The sequence below is a fragment of the Salmo salar genome, unplaced genomic scaffold (assembly GCF_905237065.1).
Source record: "Salmo salar unplaced genomic scaffold, Ssal_v3.1, whole genome shotgun sequence".
Lineage (NCBI taxonomy): Eukaryota > Metazoa > Chordata > Actinopteri > Salmoniformes > Salmonidae > Salmo > Salmo salar.
In genome coordinates this window covers 268,943-275,000 of record NW_025548133.1, presented here as the reverse complement: position 1 = coordinate 275,000, position 6,058 = coordinate 268,943, and positions in this window count along the sequence as shown.

The window sequence follows — 6,058 nt, the reverse complement described above, 5'->3', positions numbered from 1 at the left end:
GGAAGCCAGAGGGAAGCCACATTACTCTAGAGGGAAGCCAGAGGGTCCACATTACTCTAGAGGGAAGCCAGAGGGAACACATTACTCTAGAGGGAAGCCAGAGGGTCCACATTACTCTAGAGGGAAGCCAGAGGGTCCACATTACTCTAGAGGGAAGCCAGAGGGTCCACATTACTCTAGAGGGAAGCCAGAGGGTCCACATTACTCTAGAGGGAAGCCAGAGGGAACACATTACTCTAGAGGGAAGCCAGAGGGTCCACATTACTCTAGAGGGAAGCCAGAGGGTCCACATTACTCTAGAGGGAAGCCAGAGGGAACACATTACTCTAGAGGCAAGCCAGAGGGAACACATTACTCTAGAGGGAAGCCACATTACTCTAGAGGGAAGCCAGAGGGAAGCCACATTACTCTAGAGGCAAGCCAGAGGGTCCACATTACTCTAGAGGGAAGCGAGAGGGAACACATTACTCTAGAGGGAAGCCAGAGGGTCCACATTACTCTAGAGGGAAGCCAGAGGGTCCACATTACTCTAGAGGCAAGCCACATTACTCTAGAGGCAAGCCAGAGGGAACACATTACTCTAGAGGGAAGCCAGAGGGAACACATTACTCTAGAGGGAAGCCAGAGGGTCCACATTACTCTAGAGGGAAGCCAGAGGGTCCACATTACTCTAGAGGGAAGCCAGAGGGAACACATTACTCTAGAGGGAAGCCAGAGGGAACACATTACTCTAGAGGGAAGCCAGAGGGTCCACATTACTCTAGAGGCAAGCCAGAGGGTCTACATTACTCTAGACGCAAGCCAGAGGGTCCACATTACTCTAGAGGGAAGCCACATTACTCTAGAGGTAAGCCGAGGGTCCACATTACTCTAGAGGCAAGCCAGAGGGTCCACATTACTCTAGAGGCAAGCCACATTACTCTAGAGGCAAGCCACATTACTCTAGAGGGAAGCCAGAGGGTCCACATTACTCTAGAGGCAAGCCAGAGGGTCCACATTACTCTAGAGGGAAGCCAGAGGGTCCACATTACTCTAGAGGGAAGCCAGAGGGTCCACATTACTCTAGAGGGAAGCCAGAGGGAACACATTACTCTAGAGGCAAGCCAGAGGGAACACATTACTCTAGAGGGAAGCCACATTACTCTAGAGGGAAGCCAGAGGGAAGCCACATTACTCTAGAGGCAAGCCAGAGGGTCCACATTACTCTAGAGGGAAGCGAGAGGGAACACATTACTCTAGAGGGAAGCCAGAGGGTCCACATTACTCTAGAGGGAAGCCAGAGGGTCCACATTACTCTAGAGGCAAGCCACATTACTCTAGAGGCAAGCCAGAGGGAACACATTACTCTAGAGGGAAGCCAGAGGGAACACATTACTCTAGAGGGGAAGCCAGAGGGTCCACATTACTCTAGAGGGAAGCCAGAGGGTCCACATTACTCTAGAGGGAAGCCAGAGGGAACACATTACTCTAGAGGGAAGCCAGAGGGAACACATTACTCTAGAGGGAAGCCAGAGGGTCCACATTACTCTAGAGGCAAGCCAGAGGGTCTACATTACTCTAGACGCAAGCCAGAGGGTCCACATTACTCTAGAGGGAAGCCACATTACTCTAGAGGTAAGCCGAGGGTCCACATTACTCTAGAGGCAAGCCAGAGGGTCCACATTACTCTAGAGGCAAGCCACATTACTCTAGAGGCAAGCCACATTACTCTAGAGGGAAGCCAGAGGGTCCACATTACTCTAGAGGCAAGCCAGAGGGTCCACATTACTCTAGAGGGAAGCCAGAGGGTCCACATTACTCTAGAGGGAAGCCACATTACTCTAGAGGTAAGCCGAGGGTCCACATTACTCTAGAGGCAAGCCAGAGGGTCCACATTACTCTAGAGGCAAGCCACATTACTCTAGAGGCAAGCCACATTACTCTAGAGGGAAGCCAGAGGGTCCACATTACTCTAGAGGCAAGCCAGAGGGTCCACATTACTCTAGAGGGAAGCCAGAGGGTCCACATTACTCTAGAGGGAAGCCACAGGGTCCACATTACTCTAGAGGCAAGCCAGAGGGAACACATTACTCTAGAGGGAAGCCAGAGGGTCCACATTACTCTAGAGGCAAGCCACATTACTCTAGAGGCAAGCCAGAGGGAACACATTACTCTAGAGGGAAGCCAGAGGGTCCACATTACTCTAGAGGGAAGCCAGAGGGAACACATTACTCTAGAGGGAAGCCAGAGGGTCCACATTACTCTAGAGGGAAGCCAGAGGGTCCACATTACTCTAGAGGGAAGCCAGAGGGTCCACATTACTCTAGAGGGAAGCCAGAGGGAACACATTACTCTAGAGGGAAGCCACATTACTCTAGAGGGAAGCCAGAGGGTCCACATTACTCTAGAGGGAAGCCAGAGGGTCCACATTACTCTAGAGGGAAGCCAGAGGGAAGCCACATTACTCTAGAGGGAAGCCAGAGGGTCCACATTACTCTAGAGGCAGAGTTAAGAGCCGAAGCCCCTTCGTCGGTGATTGGGTCACCAGTGGGGATTCTTCAATAAAGTCTGTAATTGTAACTGAGAGACGACTTGTTTCCATTCAAAATGTTTTATTTAAAAAAATACTTTACCAAATATCTTAGTTAGATGTAAAATTACGCAACTAAGATCTCTTAAGACAAAAAAAAAATGTCCAAATAAACAACAGATTTATTGAGCTGAATCTTAATCTTAATCTTAATCTTAATCTTAATCTTGATTATTTTGGCTACAGCCTCTCAAAATGGACAAACTGTACCATTGCCGCTTTATTCTCGTTTTATTAAAAAAAATAAAATCAAATGTTATTTGTCACATACACCTGTTTAACAGATGTTATTGCTGGTGTAGCGAAATGCTTGTGTTCCCAGCTCCAACAGTGCAGTAGTATCTAACAATACACACAAAGTTAGAGGTTAGAGGCCCTGGGGGAGAGGGTTAGAGGCCCTGGGGGAGAGGGTTAGAGGCCCTGGAGGAGAAGGTTAGAGGCTAGAGGCCCTGGGGGAGAGGGTTAGAGGCCCTGGGGGAGAGGGTTAGAGGCCCTGGGGGAGAGGGTTAAATGCTTGTGTTTCTAGCTCCAACAGTGCAGTAGTATCTAACAATACACAACAATACACACACATCTAGAAGTAACAGAACGGAATTAAGAATATATATATATATATATATATATTAAATAAATAAAAGGTTAGGGCGAGTAATGTTGCTTTATCTTGGCCAGGTCGCAGTTGTAAATGAGGACTTGTTCTCAACTGGCCTACCTGGTTAAATAAAGGACTTGTTCTCAACTAGCCTAACCTGGTTAAATAAAGGACTTGTTCTCAACTAGCCTAACCTGGTTAAATAAAGGACTTGTTCTCAACTAGCCTAACCTGGTTAAATAAAGGACTTGTTCTCAACTAGCCTAACCTGGTTAAATAAAGGACTTGTTCTCAACTAGCCTACCTGGTTAAATAAAGGACTTGTTCTCAACTGGCCTACCTGGTTAAATAAAGGACTTGTTCTCAACTAGTCTAACCTGGTTAAATAAAGGACTTGTTCTCAACTAGCCTAACCTGGTTAAATAAAGGACTTGTTCTCAACTAGCCTAACCTGGTTAAATAAAGGACTTGTTCTCAACTAGCCTAACCTGGTTAAATAAAGGGACTTGTTCTCAACTAGCCTAACCTGGTTAAACAAAGGAGTTCCCACATATGCTGAGCACTTGTTGGCTGCTTTTCCTTCACTCTGCGGAACCAACTCATCCCAAACCGTCTCAATTGGGTTGAGATCAGGGGGGGATAGTGGTCATCTGATGCAGCACTCCATCACTCTCCTTCTTGGACAAATATCCCTTAACCAGCCCGGTAAGTGTGTTGGGTCATTGTCCTGTTGATGAAGACATTATAGTCCCACTAAACCCAAACTCCAGCTTCAGTGATTTTTTTTTGAAAATTCATTCCAGTCATTTTTTTTTTGTTTGTTGTTGTTGTTGTTGATAAAAACACTATCTACCTTCCCAATGAAAACACAATTCAAACATTAAATTGAAAAGGGAAAGAGATGTTTCTGTTGCATCGTTGACAAAATGACAGAGCAGCACAGATTACGGTTTTGAGAAGGGTGCTCCTCCCTCCTCCCTGCTTTCGCCTGATGGCGTGACGGGCCTTTTACCTCAGCAGCATCATCGTCGAATCTGCCCATTATAAACCCGGCTCGTTTGGCTCCTGGATGCTGATTGGCTGAAAGCCGTGGCACACCATGTATTTTGTACTGTTCTAATTGACATTGATAACCGGTTTTATCAAAGCAATAAGGCACCTTGGAGGGTTTGTGATATATGGCCAATATACCACGGCTAAGGGATGTGTCCAGGCACTCAGCGTTGCGTCGTGCACAAGAACAACCCTTAGCCGTGGTATATTGGCCATATATCACACCCCCCCCCTCGTGCCTTATTGGTTGAATCGAAGACTGGTCTGGCCAGAATCATAATGAGCGGTATTACGCGGGCGGGGAAATCATGAGCCCTGTTCATTTATTGGATTCATTTGCGAGTTGAATTTGAATCCCTGAATGTGTTCTCTGCCATTAATGGAAACGGGGAAAAAAATCCCTCGGAAATAAAAATGTAACAGATTTCACTCCTGGAACACAATTTCCACCTGTTTTCAGCCCTTTGAAATACTACAATCAGCTCTCTGACTCATTCAGAAATACTGAGTCGCTGACTCAGTTACAATCAGCTCTCTGACTCATTCAGAAATACTAACTCTTCATTTGAGTCGCTGACTCAGTTACAATCAGCTCTCTGACTCATTCAGAAATACTAACTCTTCATTTGAGTCGCTGACTCAGTTACAATCAGCTCTCTGACTCAGTTACAATCAGCTCTCTGACTCATTCAGAAATACTAACTTCATTTGAGTCGGTGACTCAGTTACAAATCAGCTCTCTGACTCAGTTACAATCAGCTCTCTGACTCAGTTACAATCAGCTCTCTGACTCAGTTACAATCAGCTCTCTGACTCATTCAGAAATACTAACTCTTCATTTGAGTCGCTGACTCAGTTACAATCAGCTCTCTGACTCAGTTACAAATCAGCTCTCTGACTCATTCAGAAATACTAACTCTTCATTTGAGTCGCTGACTCAGTTACAAATCAGCTCTCTGACTCATTCAGAAATACTAACTCTTCATTGAGTCGCTGACTCAGTTACAATCAGCTCTCTGACTCAGTTACAATCAGCTCTCTGACTCATTCAGAAATACTGAGTCGCTGACTCAGTTACAATCAGCTCTCTGACTCATTCAGAAATACTAACTCTTCATTGAGTCGCTGACTCAGTTACAATCAGCTCTCTGACTCATTCAGAAATACTAACTCTTCATTTGAGTCACTGACTCAGTTACAATCAGCTCTCTGACTCAGTTACAATCAGCTCTCTGACTCAGTTACAATCAGCTCTCTGACTCAGTTACAATCAGCTCTCTGACTCAGTTACAATCAGCTCTCTGCCTCATTCAGAAATACTAACTCTTCATTGAGTCGCTGACTCAGTTACAATCAGCTCTCTGACTCAGTTACTATCAGCTCTCTGACTCATTCAGAAATACTAACTCTTCATTGAGTTGCTGACTCAGTTACAAATCAGCTCTCTGCCTCATTCAGAAATACTATCTCTTCATTGAGTCGCTGACTCAGTTACAATCAGCTCTCTGACTCATTCAGAAATACTGAGTCGCTGACTCAGTTACAATCAGCTCTCTGACTCAGTTACAATCAGCTCTCTGCCTCATTCAGAAATACTAACTCTTCATTGAGTCGCTGACTCAGTTACAAATCAGCTCTCTGACTCAGTTACAATCAGCTCTCTGACTCATTCAGAAATACTAACTCTTCATTGAGTCGCTGACTCAGTCACAATCAGCTCTCTGACTCAGTTACAATCAGCTCTCTGACTCAGTTACAATCAGCTCTCTGACTCAGTTACAAATCAGCTCTCTGACTCATTCAGAAATACTAACTCTTCATTGAGTCGCTGACTCAGTTACAAT